Source organism: Pan troglodytes, chromosome 10 (genome assembly GCF_028858775.2).
Source record: "Pan troglodytes isolate AG18354 chromosome 10, NHGRI_mPanTro3-v2.0_pri, whole genome shotgun sequence".
In the NCBI taxonomy this organism is placed as follows: Eukaryota; Metazoa; Chordata; class Mammalia; order Primates; family Hominidae; genus Pan; species Pan troglodytes.
The window spans coordinates 71,181,055-71,197,645 of record NC_072408.2 but is presented as its reverse complement, the minus strand read 5'-3'; the positions used below and the strand labels follow the sequence as shown (position 1 = coordinate 71,197,645).

Below are 16,591 nucleotides of genomic sequence, written 5' to 3'. Positions count from 1 at the left end.
GATTTTGTGAGCTTAGGATAGCAATGAATGGGCAGGTGTTTTCACAATAGTGAATTCTAACTGGTGTTTTCACAATAGTGAATTCTAACTATGCTACTGACTAGCTACATGGGAGAGTGTTAATTTTTCCACCCAGTAATGGAAATAACGAGTTCTCTCTACTTGACTACTGAAAATTTTGGGAATAGATTATATATTGATTATATAATGAGAAACAAATACAAAGCAATCCTCAAATGGCTCTTTCTAAAAAAAAAGTTGAATAACATATGGGGCTTCAGTGGCGTCACAACAGCAGGGTCCCACAGGTTCATGTCACGATCATTCCCGTGACCTTCCTCTCTAGAACAAATGACCCAACATTCAGGGCTGGCGGTGGCTAGAGGTGAGAGCCATGCTGTAAAAATTGAAACTATACTTTGCTAATTCTGGTTTTTCTAGTTGACTTCTCTTTTCAAAAGTTATTTTACTCAGGCACTGATTGGTTTTTTTATCTATTCAAATATTAACTTGTCTGGGCCTTGATATTATGTTCCTCAGATCTTCATCTTCTGTCCTCTTATTACATACCTTCTCCTTAAAGCTATCATCAAGTATCTCCCTAACATTTGCAGACCCAGGACAAGAGAACAAATGGGTGCCTTCCCTCTCTGTGGCCAGTCCTTCCCAAACAGCTGCCCCTTGGCCATGCTTCAGCCTAGAATTGCACACTCCAGTGGTGAAATATGACCTCTGAAAGACAGACTATGGAATAAGCGTGCATGGGCCTCACTGGAAAGTTGGCAGGTACAAGGTCTTTGGACAAAGAATTATGAGGTATGAGATACCTGGAGCATGTCTAGAATGGGGCTCATGAATTTCTCACGCGCCCAGGGGATTGGGGTACAACCAGAAAGAGCCTTGTAATGCATGAGGTGCATGACAGGGGCTCCAGTTTCCCAGGTCATTACGTTGTATGGAGAATACGATATACTTAAGGTGCAGACAGTAATAAATACCCTGCTGTAACTAAACCCCATAGGTCAAATCTTACCCGGCTCTATAAGCTGCCCTTATTGCCAGGACACTGTGTCAATGTGCTGTGTCAAGACAGGAATGTGACACTGATTCACCAGGTCAGATCTGAGAGGTGTGTACGCTCTATGGAGCAACCCTTTACTCGAACAATTGGGGGAGTCCAGAATCTGGAGTCTTCGTTTCCGGTAAAGAAACTATGGAAGGGCCTCTTCTCTACCCATATTTCCTCTGTAGAACTAGACACTTTTTTCAAGAGTGAAGCAACAGGCCTAGAGCAACTGCTCTCACACTCCTCTTCAACCTCAGAGGAGTACAGAAAAATTTGAAGCCAGGAGTTCAGATGTTTCTGGGAAAGAGAATGCAAAGTGAGGGCAGATGGAGGGGTCGACATTCCTTGCTTTAGAAAAATGATAATGCTTTGCATAGACTAAAAGACTGGGAAGAGTATGTATTGGGTTGGGGGTCTTCCTGCATAAGGGAGCAGTTGCTTCATTATTATTTTTTTTTTTTTAGGGGGATGGAGTCTTGCTGTCACCCAGGCTGGAGTGCAGTGGCAGGATCTTGGCTCACTGCAACCCCCGCCTCCCGGCTTCAAACAATTCTCCTGCCTCAGCCTCCTGAATAGCTGGGATTACAGGCGCCCGCCACCACGCCCAGCTAATTTTTGTATTTTTAGTAGAGACAGGGTTTCACCATGTTGGCCAGTCTGGTCTTGAACTCCTGACCTCATGATCCACCTGCCTCAGCCTCACATAGTGCTGGGATTACAGGCGTGAGCCACCACGCCCGGCCACCTCATTATTCTCAACAAACACTTGAAGAACCTACTATGTACTACTGTTACATTGAATAATGAGGAAATCAGTGGTGAACAAATTAATTGAGATCCCTACCCTTAACAAGTTTATAAGTCTTATAGATTAGATTAAAACTAGCCATTCTATTGATATGAAATTATAGACTGTGAAAAAATGCTCTGGAGGAAAATGCAAGATATGAGAGCATACACCAGGTAGACCCAATCATGTCTGCAATATCAGAAAATGTTCTCCCAAGGGAATGTCAATTCACCTGATCTGAAAAGGATGAACTAGAGGTGAAGAATCTCCTAGCAGAAAACAAACAAACAAAAAACAAAACAAAAAAATCCCTCAATAGCCCTAAGCTGGGAAGGGAGTGCACCATGTGTGAGAAACTGAAGGAGGCCAATGGGTCTGCTCTGCAGAAGGTTGGGGAGAAGGATAAGGGAGATCATATGGGGCCTTGCAGGCCAAGCCATAGATTTTGGTCCTCAGCACAATGAAAAGCCATTGATAGTTTTCCATTACGGAAGAGCTATGATCAGATGTGCAGGCTTAAAACCTCAGTCAGTACAGAACATTTACTGGAGCAGAGCAGCTGCTTGGAAAGACTCTCGACTGGGAGGATATTCCAGAATCCAGGCTTTCCTGGACTGGCCCAGGACGAATGGTGATGGAGATAAAGAGAAGCTGACAGATGAACAATATTTTAGGGGGCAAAATCAACCCAGGATATCAAAGATAAATGATAGGAAAGGTGACCATTGGTCTCTAACACAACAGGATGTCTGGTCGTATCATTTGTGTAATAAGCAAGTTTGGATGGGTAGAGAAGAGTTCAGTTTGGCAGCGGATAATCTAAAGGGCGGAGCAGTACATTTTTATTTTAATGATTAAATTTCTGCGATTGGTATCATGAAATAAGAGACCCAATCAAGGATGCTTAAATCAAACTGGGGATGAGAGGGGAGATTCTTTGACTTTTTGGCATTTTTAATTTGTTTCCTTCTAGTAACTTTAAAAAAGCTAATATAAAACAATGTGTGTGTATTTTAACTAAGTTTAAAATTTTAAAACCTCGTTAATGAAGTCACAAGATTTTAGGGGTGGAAAAGATCATAGAAATTGTACAGAGTTGACAAACTTTGTCCCCCCAAAGCTTATGACTGGCCCCAAATGTGTAAATGAAAATGTCAGAAATCAGCCAGATTCATAGAGATCACTGCAGCAGCGGCAGCAATGCTTTGTGCAATATCAGGATAGTGTGGTTCCCAGCCAGCTCATCACCAATATCACCTGGGGTTCAGGAGTTAGCGGGTGTGGTGAGGGGTGCATCTTTTTTTTTTTTTTTTGAGACAGAGTCTCGCTCTGTCACCCAGGCTGGAGTGCAGTGGTGCAATTTCGGCTCACTGTAAGCTCCGCCTCCCGGGTTCACACCATTCTCCTGCCTCAGCCGGTGAGGGGTGCATCTTCTACAAACAGATGCTGGGCCCCCTCCCTGGAGATACACATCCTAGCAATCTGGAAGGGGGCACCCATGGGCATTTTAAAATGCCTTTAAGGTGATTTGATGATAGGCCAGATTCAGGGCCCACTGTGTTTAATATGCCACGATACCTTTCCTTAGATCATTTTATAAGATTATTACATTGATATTTTAAAAACAAACTGTTTATTTTTCCTAATTAAATTTTTTCTGTTTAAAGGCAACCAAAACTGTTCATTATGAAAAGTATTCATCACTGGTATGAGTTCAAAGATTTTAAATTCAGGGTTTGACACAGAGGTGAATGGTAAGAGGCTTATCTATTTCTGGGGAAAAATTACTTATTTCCAGACACAAAAAGATCCAATATAAATAATTCCCTTTTATGAAACAGAAATCCCTGGCTGTGCTAAGATTTTTCTAGAAATTTAGAATAGTTTAGTACTCCTAAGAATAAAATGTCTGATTTAGGCATTTCACTTTGAGCATTTTTTTAAAAAATAGAAAGATGCAATTGGTCAAAATCCAGCCCAATTTATTCTTTGTGGATTTAAAAACATTCAAAAGGATAAAAAAGGGGAGATATTTCACATAAAAGTGGACATTTTTATTAAACAACATTAATATCAGATTTTCTGCAGAATATAAACAAGATAGCAAACTTGAAAAACTGAGCAAAATTGGATACTACCAATATAGCATAAAATAATCCCTTAAGTATTGATAATCAATCTAGACTCCAGTGAAAGGAAACACAGAGATCAAAGTTAAGTGAAGCAATGATTAGGGACATAAAGGAAGGAAAGAGAGAGGTGCAGGGATGGTAGGTAGGGAACCAGCACATCTGGCTTTAGTAAAGAGATGAATATAGTGAGTTATTTTTTGTCTGACTGACCATTATGCCACAGAAACATGCAAATGCTTTTCTGGTTTCTTTCTTTGCAGATTCCATAGCACCTTTGTTTCTCTCTGTTCCTCCTCCTTCCTCTCTCTCTCTTTCTCTCTTGGTGGCCATTAACTACACTGACAGTTTGACAGGCTGAAATAACGAAATAAAACACTTAAACATTGTTTCCTGATGTATGCATTCATCTCTTCTGCCAAACACAGATATTGAGGAGATACTTCACTCCTCCTGTCAGCTCACTAAATTACACCCCAGTTCGCAGGCAACACCATGCACAGGCCTCTCAATCTCAGCGCACCTCAGTTCCTACCAGAAGAATATGCAAGGACTTCATTCTTTTCACCCAAATCTTTTCTTAATACTGAATTCTCATCAACAAATTGGTGTTTTCTGTAAAAGCTGATTATTTTCCCATTTTTAAAAAAACCTCTGAATGTAATTTTATTTTGTAGGATTTCCGATTACTTGGACTTAAGTAATGGCAAATGAATACTAAACCATCGGTTACATGTTATATCTTTCTATTAACCAATGAAGAGTTTTGACTGTTTAAAACTAGACACTGACCATCCCAAACATTAACCCTTTTGACAGATCCAGTGGCAGAGAAAAAAGCCTGATCATGACACCCCAATGTGTACCATGAATAATAGATGCTTCTTTCATTCTTATTTGCACATGGAAAATAAAGTCAGACTTCTATAGAGCAAACGTTGAATGTCTTACAAATAATAATTTCTTCCAGAGAAGTTTGGTGTGGATTACATTTTGAGAGACTAATAGATAAGTGGGGAGTGGTGGGGAGAAATAATGACTTTCATTGGGTTATTTATCTTCCTGTACCGCCATTAACATGGAGGAGAAACTTCGAGGTGAAATATTTAAGAAATTTTTTTAAGACAAGAGAAACAAGACTTTAGGACCTCTTCCTTGCTGCATGCCTTCAACAGCATTTATTTAGTGCCTACTATATGCAGTGCACGAGTATAGGTTCTGTGCAAAGATGGGAAGGAGAATCACGCGTGTATCCTGCCTGCCTCCTCAGAATCCTGCAGTGATGAAGACACCATCATCACAAGGAACTAGAATGCAAAGCAGGAGGTTCCAACGGAAACACAGGGAAAATGCTACAGAAACTAAAAGGAGATAAGACTACCTACCCCACCAACCACAATTGAAACTGTATGCCTCATCCGGGCTCGGTGGCTCACACCTGTAATCCTAGCACTTTGGGAGGCCGAGGTGGGTGGATTGCCTGAGCTCAGGAGTTCATGACCATCCTGGGCAACACGGTGAAACTCCGTTTCTACTAAAACACAAAATCTTAGCTGGGCGTGGTGGCATAGGCCTGTAATCCCAGCTACTCTGGAGGGTGACAAGAGAATTGCTTGAACCTAGGAGGCGGAGGTTGCAGTGAGGGTAGATTGTGCGACTGCACTCCAGCCTGGGTGACAGAGCGAGACTCCATCTCAAAAAAAAAAAAAAAGAAAAAAGAAAAAAAAAAGCCTATTGAAATTGTATGCCTCAGTTTAGCCAAAACACCAAACAAATTTTCTATATTTTAAGACTTACATACTTTATTACAATCCTTTGTTTTGGGTTACCTACCTCCTTTGTCTGCCTATAAAATCCATGCCTTGTCTACTTTGTTCATTACCAGATTTTCAAGACTGGCACAGTGTGTGGCACGTAACAGGCATCCAATAAATATTTGTTGAATGGATGAGTGAACTATTTTGTGATAATAAGAAGCAACTGAATCTGATTCTCTACAGGATGGTTTTCTGAGTTTCTTACTATCTTATTGAAAATCACCAATAAAACAGATGGGAGGTTTGTGTAAAAATGTGGGACACCTCAATAATTATAGATACTACATTTAATTAGCAAAATTGCTAAAACATAACCAGGATTGAATGACTATTTTTATATAAAATTGAGGATTTCCTTTTACCAATAAGAAGCCGCCTTTGCAATCCAATAATCATTAGTGATTACAGTATTAATCACAAAGGTGATGCACAGGAAAATTCTCTGAAGTGTTCCTTTCTCCTCTTTGTTTTGTATCTTTCCCAAGAAATAATACTTAACTGCCAAAAAAAATTGTCTTTTCGGCGCCAATGGTCCCAGCTACTCGGGAGGCTGAGGCAGAAGAATGGCGTGAACCCAAGAGGTGGAGCTTGCAGTGAGCCAAGATCGCGCCACTGCACTCCAGCCTGGGCAACGGAGCGAGACTCTATCTCAAAAAAAAAAAAAAAATTGTCCTTTCACTGTCTTCCAAGAATGGTAATTTAGTTATTGCTAATAAACATTATCAATAAAAGTGGAAGGTTACTACAGTAAGGATTACAAAGCAATAAATGGCAAGCATAGGTCATTAATCAAATCCACTTGAAGAACAGTTAAACCAGATAAAGTTAATTACCTTTACAATCAACTATTTGCTATCTAAATCATTTTGCTTTGTCAAACATTATCTAAAATAATATTTGCTACTATTTATTAAGCATTTATTTATAGACACTCTGGATAGTATTACATACATGCTTCTTCACTAAAGTCTCACGTTTACCTTTGAAAGGAGGTATATATCTATCCCCACTTCACAGATAAAGAAAGTGAGGCATCAAAAGTGTATCCTGGAAACTGAGGAATCCAAGTCCACCATGCTTTGAACCCCAGAAACATTTCTACTCCAACTATTCCATGCTTATCAGTACATAATGCAGTGACTACGTTTGCTTTGGCTTAAAATTCTCATATATTTCAAAAGGAAATTCTTCTTGGTAGTAGGGACAACTTTAAATTGAGCTTTTTCAAGTCAGTATAATGTGCAAAATACAAACTTAGTTACCTGAGTTGAAAACTATATCATATTATCCCATCAAAGAAGTCTTAAGCGATCTGATTGAAAATATCATTTTGATTATGGTGCAGAGGATTACTCATGAGGTTAAGGCTGGGTGAGGGCCCTGATGCTCCGGTCTTGCTGTTATCTGATGGATGAGTTAGGACACACACCACAGGATAATTTTGACTAATTTATCTACATGCATCTTGCTCTTGCTTTCTCCCACTGTTCTCTCAAATGTCTTGGCAACATAATACCTTTTGAAATGTTTACAAGGGGCACTAAAGAAAATGGGCATGGAGGAAGAAGTTGTTCTTCTTGCTCCCCTTAGCCATACTTTTGGGAAGAGATCTGAATAATTCAGACTCCAAAAACTGTACTCTTTCTATTGCAACATATTGCATTCCAATAATTTCTGCTGGTTTTAAGAAGTCAACAGAAACCCTGCTTTTGCATGCTCTCGTGCTCTTTTCTAAATTTAATTAATACATATTTTATCAAGGGATAAGGAAGAAGGCTAAGATTTTTTGTCATCAGCTTCTAAGACATCCAAATGATTCTAGACATACCCTACCTACTCTTGACCTGCAAAGACATTTGAATAGCCTTGAAAACAAAAAAGCTGTCTCTTTTCACCACACTTACATCATTCCCCAATTCTGGATTTAAAAATAGAATCTTCACTCACAACAACTAGATTTTTAGCTTATAATATGGGGAATAAAGGTCATAGGGAGAAAATGAAGAGGATTAGTGGAATTGTATAGAGAAAGAAAAGGAAGAAAAGAAAAAGGATGGCAGGGACGGAGGGAAGGGAGAAGCTGAATAAAATAAGGGAAGGAGACAGAATCTTTTTGTTATCCACAGCCTTTGGTAAAGTTACTTAGAAGTTTGCTTTAAAACAAAATTGCCTCTTTCAGTACTCAGTGATCTTTTATTTCTGTGTAACTTCCTCCTCAAATAGGTTAATTACAGAGGCAATTAGTCTAGCTACACACAGGATGTCACTATTCCCTTATATAAATAGAACCAGCACACATGTTTCAGGCAGAGAAAAATATCTGTAAAGACCAAATTTCAAAATGTTATGGAATTCTGTGCAGTGAGATGCACTTTTGCCCAGTTGGTGTGAAATTTCGTGTTTTCATCATTCTTATTTAATGAATAGTCCTTATGTTTTATTATTCTCATGGAAATTCTTTATGTCAACTAGGAAAATCAGCTCAAATTATCATAAAAAGTCCAAAAAGTAGAGGGATCATGGCACTAGGTAACTGAACAGGAGTAAGGCCTTGTTAGCAAGGCAAATAGATAGGAAAAGGAGAGCTAGAACTAAAAAAGCTAATCTTATTATTAGTTTAAGCAAATGTTCTGACCTATGCAGCCTCGAGGTTTTTTGTGTGAGTACTTCATTTTACATATTGAAAGTGTGGAAATTAGTAACTACTGTAGTTCTGAGATCTTAGTGGTTCATAGCGCAAGAGGCTTTTAAAGTGAGCTGTTCTAAAAACTGGATATATGTATCCCTGGGTCGCAAGATCCAGACTGAGTGATACACATGGAATTCACAGGAAAACTTGTTAAATCACTAATAATGGCATCCATTTTCGCCTGAAACCCCTAACTACTGATTATTGTTTATACATTTATCAAAACCAAAATGATAAAGTGCTCTTCAAAAGAATAAATTGCTATATCTAGTACTAAATACATATTCATAGAGGGCACTCCGTCCTTCTTGATGGTAGCTACCCAGGATGATAAAATTGAAAGACGCTGATGACACACTAAACATCTATGGTTCATTAACTCGCCTGTTTACTGTGGTTACAGTGAAAGCAAGGTCTTAGGTCAGCTCCTCATATCGACCAGCACATTCCTTTCTCTTCTGTGGCCATAGAATATTCCATGCAGTTTTGACTGGCTCTCTCAAAAAAAGTTTGCCATTGGTCACACCATGGCCTGAGAGAGGAAATTACATGACCATTACAACAACAAAAACAATGCAGATCCCATTTCTTGCTCAATGATGGCCCCAGTGCATTCTTCTCATACATGAAGCACTGCATGTTGCTTATAAATCAACCTAGAAAAATGTATGTTTGAGCCCTGAGATTACTCTGCCTGGGTGTGAATCCCGCCCCGCCTCTTACTAGCTACTGAACCATGGCAAGTTATTCAATTTCTCTCTGTCTCCATTTCCTCAGCTGAAAAAGTGGGTATAATAACAGTGCCTGTTTCATGGGGTACTGTAGGAGGCTTAAATTACATAATACAAGCAAAGCCCAAGAACAATTCCTGGCACAAAGAAAGTCCTCAGTAAATGACAGGTACTCTAAGTATTCTGCACTGAAACAGTGAACCAACAGTGATGAGGCTTTTTCAGGTTTTATGTGTGTGTGTGTGTGTGCGCGCGTGTGTGTGTGCGCATGCACGTGCGCACACGCACATGTGCATAAATATACAGGTCTTGCATTTAAATTTAAACCCCTATAAGAAAAAGTGGAATTTTAAACGATGGTTAAAATTGACAGGACAAAGAAACTGAACCCTGTAAAGACCTCCATCAGCACTAGAATCTCCCCATAGTCTAGCCTGTCTGGTCCAGCAGTCTCTCTGGGATTTCAGTTCAGGCTTACCTGAGTGTACAGCAGCAACAAGGTAGAATAGGCTTTCTTCTTCTACTCCAAGAGTCCAGAGCTATGCTGATGACACAGGGATGGGCAGAGACTGGAGTGATCTCCCTTCCAGAAGATGAACAGTGCCACTGAGAACCTAAATAACTGTTTTATAAGAGATCATTGGCTTTACTGCTTCTGTGTGACCTTTCTGTCCTATTTCCTCTAGAGGGTTTAATGGTGGGTGGGTAAGTCAACTATGCAGCTAAGTCAGCTAGGCAAATAAGTGTTTTGACTACAGTGCCTACAAATATAGAGATATGTGCATATGTATATTCTTTCCCATGCATGCACCAGGATAGCTCCAGAGTATGACGATTAAAAGTACGTTACAGAAGTCATAAGGGGCACATTTGGATATTTCCTTCAATATCACAGCCAAAAAAATAATGTTTGTTATTACAAGTCACACATACAGAGTGCTTTCAGTCCCATCATCTTTTCACTTGGGGATTTCCTGCTAAGATTTAGTCCTTTTGTGCAAGACAGTAACCTCTAGGTTTTAAAATTACTGGTCTTGTATTTTCAGTCACTGTAACAGCCTATTTGGACTGACTTCACGGGTAACCAGATCAATTGTGTAGACATTAATACTTAAGAGGGCGTGGGGAGAGGGAATCAACTGGAACACTCAGCCTATAAAATGGACGATAAAATCACTATCAGAATAGACACTATAAACAAAATAGAATTCTTCACAGCCCAGTTCTCCCTTACACAAATTAGTGCATAGTACAACTCAAATCAGCCCTGATGACAGGACTCTGTGATCAGGTAAGGAGTCGACACCAGGAAACTAATATTAACCTGGCTGGTCAGTTATAGGCGTGCTACCCTTTCCCCTCTAACTCAATACTTTAGATGAGTTTGATATTTAATAATTAGCTAGATATTTTATTCAGGGATTTTTCTCTCAAATTCTATAGGATCTCAGAAAGAAAATCACAGTGGACTAAGAAACCACAGTGAAAAAAAAAAAAAAAAGGAGGGCTATTAGCATAACAGCATTATACATATAATAAAGTGTCTTGATCCACCAGTAGAATTAAGTGATTTGCAAGACCCAATTCCTCAAATTCATCATTCACAGATACGTAAAAACATGTAATCAAATATTATTTCTATTACACACTATATAAAAATATATGAAATATTTATTGATATTAAAACATTTATAATTATAGAGCTACTAACTTTATCCTTAATGTTATTTAAATAATGGAAATTCACCTGTGAAATAACATCTACTAAATTTTGATAAGTTGGTTTTACTCATGCTTTTTTCCTGTTTGCACTGCTTTTTCCCCTTTTCTCTCTCACCAGACTCTTGGTTTTACTGAGCAAAAAAAAATTAGTAATAATTTAGATTCATTTTTTGGCTACATATATTTAATAGTTTCGCCTTCCCCTCTGTCTCTTCTTTCTGCCATCACTTCTGGAACACAGCCAGAAGCCATGCTGGAGCGGTGCCAGCATGCCCTGTTCTTTTGCAATTTGATTGCCTCTGTATACATCTCAGTTAGGCTTACCTAAGTCACCATTTACAATATTGAGTAGAAAGAGCAGGTTGAAATAGTCAGCATTTATAAGCCCACTGGTTACATGATACAAAATATATAGCCAAGTGTAGAATTTATAGCAATAACATTTATGTATCATGTTACTCCTAGGACAATCTAATTTATAAAGTGCCTATTGTGTATACATAAGGAATAATCATAAATCATTTACATTAAACAGTGTCAACTGTTTAACCCAACTTTCCCCCTAAATTCTACAGACTGAGATTAATGAGGATTTTTAAAGGAAGCACACGAAAAAAAAAAAAAAGTCTGATTCATCTTAGGTGAACAACATACCCATATATAGGAGCAGGTGTCTGTAGTATGATTTAGAATACCTATGGAACATCTCTGGAAAATATTAACTTCCTCTGAAGTAGAGAAATGTCCATGAAAGTGAGGTGGGAATGTGGCAAGAGCCCAAATCTGTCACCAACCTCAAGCTTTCTTTTATTTCCTTCCCAGGAAAGAATGGATTTAAAACAAACAAACAGAAAACCTTCAGGCCCTATTGGATCAGTTGTCTGACATGTTTTCGTCGGCAGGCATTTTTAGAAAACCTGAGAAAGATTATTTAGATTAGATGCTTTGTCTCTTTGACTCCTAGTTAGAGAAAAATCCCAATCAGTGACCGAAGCTTTCAAGAGTCCTAAAGTGAAACTCAAAACATGTATGTGAATTTTCTCCCTCTGTTCACTCCTTAGCTCATGTCCTATTCAGAGGGGCAATTGTCTTTAGCAATCTATGCTTTGGGGTTCTCAATGAAACTCATTCTGCTCCTTAAAAGCCCTTAAAATTAATAATAGCAAATGTTTTTACAATTCACATCTGTAAATGCATTTCATCTTATCTGAAACTCACACCTACACAGCCAAATTGGACATCACATAAGAAAAATATGGTTTGGATTTTTCTTACAGTATTTTGATGCTCTATCTTCTGTCCTTAGAAAGGACTACAAGAATGACATAATCTTCTTGCCTTAACCTACACCCTTAAAAATATCCATTGATTTGTGTCAGCCAAAACTGAACAACTTAACATTTTTTCATATATATATATATATATATACACGAATAAATTTGTTCTTTATTCTTTACATAAGTGAGAAATTCACTTTTCCTCCAAACTCTATTGATGACTGATACTACTATGGAGAGAAGCAATTCCCTAGCTAGGTTAAAATTAAAACTGGAACTGAAAATCAAAGGAAGGAATGCATAGCAAGAAAATCTGTAAATCACTTTTCTGAGAATGAACTACCTGCTGTTTTCTACTCACAGAAAATTGACACTATGTAAAGATATGTTGTAACCTAGAAAGGAGAACAAAACAAAATCTATACAAACACAGAATGATCAGAAATCCATGAACGTCTCAGTCGAAGCAAGAACTGGTGGCAAACAGAGGTTTGGGGAAAGAGTTTATTTTCTAAATAACATGTTAATCTTCATAATCAGATACACAATGGCCTTTGTATAACTATTTTGAAAGCTGATCATCCCCCATAATAGCTGTATTTCAGTGGCATTAATTGGTAGGGGAAAAATGATATATTTCTCCACAACTTGGGTATATTAAACTTGAGGAGCAGTAATGACTCATTTTTCTGGTTCAAAAGTTTATTCATTCATGAGGAACAGTGCTAAATTCACAGGGTTTTCATTTGTGCAAAGAGACAAAAGGTGACACACTGTAACATCTTTATTTAACATATTTATTCTTCAAAAATATCTGGTAAACAAGGAATTCTTTCCCATTTTTGAGTGATATTTTGAGTTGCTCAAGAGGAAAAACTGTTATGCTCAAGTGAAGCAACTTAAAACTCCAGGCTGACTCCTTCTTTCAAGAAACTAAGGAATCTATGTAACAATAAAGCATAATCATGACTTCCATCTCAGTGAGAGCTACTCTTGTCTTCACCTTGTTAAAAGGTTAATTTCTTCCCAATTGCATAGAAAAATAAATGATCACCATGTAGGCATTTAGAAAGTATCCATGTTTTCCTATGATTGACCTATGCCTTCTATCAATTCTGTCTAAATTACTCAATTAAAAATAATTATTAAGAAAATAAGTGACTTCATCAACATGTTCCAAAATAAAATATGGATAAGAAAAAAAATCAGCTAATCCACACAAAATTTGATATAATTATTGAAAATGATTTTCTTTACAAATTAATAGACTTGATTAATACTTTTTTAACTGAAGTTGAAGAGATCTGGGATACATATAGACACAGGCTTCTACAGCAATAAAAGCTATTGAATCAACATTAGGAAACTTCTTTTCCTAATATGTCTTTTTATGTTGCCAGTGTAAAGTGCTTACCTTAAATAAAAGATTTTGCCTAGTTTTTTTAATACAAATACTAGCAAAGAAGCACCCCCAAGGCTGAACCACTCATTTCCACTTTAGTTAACAAAATGATGTAATTTGCTTTTATTCTTAATTTGGTATTATCATTTAAACTACTTGTTACATATTATCCTCATTTTGCCTCTTTATTCAGGAAATAGTCCCAGTAACAACTCATTATCCTGGATGGCTATGGGTATCAATGCTGTTTTTGTTTGTTCTAGAAGGCATCAATTCAATGTCACTATTCGAGTTTCTTATCCTAGAACCCACAGATTGCTAGGAAATCCGAAGGCTTCTAGAATGACATGCAAATTTTCATGTATATGTCCCCATTGTGATTTTTCTGGCAGCAATCCATTCTTTCTTTGCTACCTAGCATTAATGCAGCCTCTTTCAGTTAATAGTACCCTATTTCCTTCTGGGATACAAACCCAATGCCTAGTCCATGAAAATTACAAAGGTGATTCTGCTCTCTGCTCCAAGAGAGGGGCACAGGATTATTCAGTGATCTAATCAGAACGAATTAGGACAAAGACACTTTTGATAGGGCTTCTGGAAAAGGCATCTTCTCTTTTTCAGCTTGAAGCCTGAGAGGATGTTACAGTTGAAGCAATGCCCCTGCCACCATCTTGCTACCAAATGAAGTCAGAGACTGAAGCTGTATTAGTGGAAACTGAGAGATGGAGAGAAATTGAATTCTGTTTACATTATTTTAATTCAGAAGTTAGATCTGTGCCTGGATTTTTCATATGTTAGTAAAGCACATGCACACACATTCATACCATCCTATTCCATAATATTTGCATAGCTGACTCCTTCTTCAGTGTAACTATTACTGGCTTTCTTTGACCTTTCCTATCTAGTGTAAATTCCCCCCTGTACTCTGTACTCTTGACTGCAGTCCCTCCTACCTGTCTTTAATCTTATTACATATTATCAAAATCACATGCCGTATGATGTTCATTAATTTGGTACAGAGGAATTTTGTCAGTTTTCCAGTCCTTTTCAATTAAATTTACACAATGCAAGATTATTTTCTAGTGGAGAAAAAGACAGAGAGAAAGCAAATGGGTAGAGGAAGGAGAAAAGAAAAAAAAGGAAGAAAAATAGGCTTTAAAAACTGACAGTTCAAATAGCCATGTAGTTAAGTTTCATTTAATGGTGAAACAAATTGAGATTTTGTTTAGACACATATAAGAAAATCCATTTTGCTTAAGTATCTTTAGCAGATATTAGTAGGAAATAATTTTTATGCATTCTGATCTCAATTACAACCAGACTTAGCTGACATAATTACGGGGCCCCTAAAAGTAACTGCTGAGGTTTGGAAGCACTTGCCACTTCCTATGAGCTGGCTCTATAAATGCCAAGAGTGAGTATTTTAAATTAAATGAATAGATTAATAAACATCTTTGGAATATCCATCATTAAGGCTGATTTATGTTCTGTTGCCAGCAGTAATTCAAAGAAATGCCACGCTATTCAAAAAATATTGCATGTTGTCCTACCACTTTGCCAATGTTATGACACCACATAAGTATGACAATATCTATATTCTTTTGCAGTACTAACTATACACAAAAGCCAATAGATATTAAACCACTTTAAGTTTACATGGGCATCAGCATGGGAACAACTCATATTTATAACTCTGATGAATGGCCTTTCATTTGTAAATTTATAGTGTATCCATAATTTCTTAGGAAACCAAGAGGTTCATTCAAAAAATTGCCACAACATTTATCTATGCAAAGATGATGGATATGGTTTATGTAATTAAATGCTTTTAAAAATTAAAATCATATTGCCAAGAAAAGAGACATGTTCTTTCCTGGTTTCCTCATATTTTAAAATGATCAGAACTGCACTCTCAGCAGTTATGATGTTCAATCTAAACAGTGTTTTAACACTTATTAAATACATCCAAATACATCCTTGTTAGAGTTGTGTAGCATTTTCTTGAACTACTGGAAATTAAGTTCAACTTAAATTTCTCATCTTATTTTCTAATTCTATTCCCCTACAATGAACTATAAAAGATAGAAAGCAGCATTAGAATATAATAGTTTTTGTTTATATTTACTGCATTTACTATATTTAGTTTTTCAGGACTACTCAAGGCATCCTGCATGGTTACTGTAAGAAGAAACTATTATAATTTTTATTATGACTCAAATAAAATATTTATTTTGGCAAAAATCAACATTAATTAAGGAAGGAAAGACACATTTTATCCCAATATAGACTTTGCTCAATTGGAGGAACTGATGAAGTAGGAGAAGATGAAAGATAGCAATTATCAATAAAGTAACCAATAAAAAGCAGAAGAGTCAATGTTTTATGTGTGAAGAAGAAATGTACATTGTTGCTAATGTGTGATGTGCTTTGGTGGCATTTCTAGTCTACTTTCATTTGCCTTCAAATACACACAAGTGTAGGAAGTACAGACATGTTTCAGTGGCTTTTTAAACTTTAATCTGCCCTATTACTACAGAATCTAGAAAAATTGAACCTGTTTTTTATTGATTTGGTTATATGAGAAACAATCTGCAAATTACCAACTTTTTTTTTAGCATTAGTACATTCAGTAAAAGGAAAAATTGTGCCAAATACTTGCAGAATTTATTTGCCAAATACTTTTTACATATTAGCTCTCTACACACTATATAACACAAGCGTCATATTAAAAATAACAGAATAAACATTGCACATACCCCAGTAGGTCGCTAACTCCTTGTGGGCAGGAACATATTTTTCATCATCTTTGGGTCACCAATGGCCAGCACAGCACCTGGGATATAACACACACCCCATGAATGAGTTTGCTTTCATTAAATGGTACGGTGCTGATTGGATTCCATTTGGAAGGTATGAATTCAATGAAGTAACCATCCATATATCAACCTTCTTCCTCTATATCCTACAT

The 16,591-nt window shown here is 37.2% G+C and overlaps 1 protein-coding gene across 11 annotated transcripts in view; it reads right to left on the bottom strand.

Annotated features, from left to right (window-relative positions):
* Nucleotides 1–16,591, bottom strand: part of SOX5 (SRY-box transcription factor 5) — a 1,033,373-nt gene that overhangs the window by 816,431 nt on the left and 200,351 nt on the right. For all 11 annotated transcript variants that reach the window (XM_054664454.2, XM_063785861.1, XM_054664458.2 and 8 more), the window contains one exon: nucleotides 16,380–16,456. The gene's annotated coding sequence lies outside the window, so the exon portion shown is untranslated. The remainder of the gene's footprint in view (nucleotides 1–16,379; nucleotides 16,457–16,591) is intronic.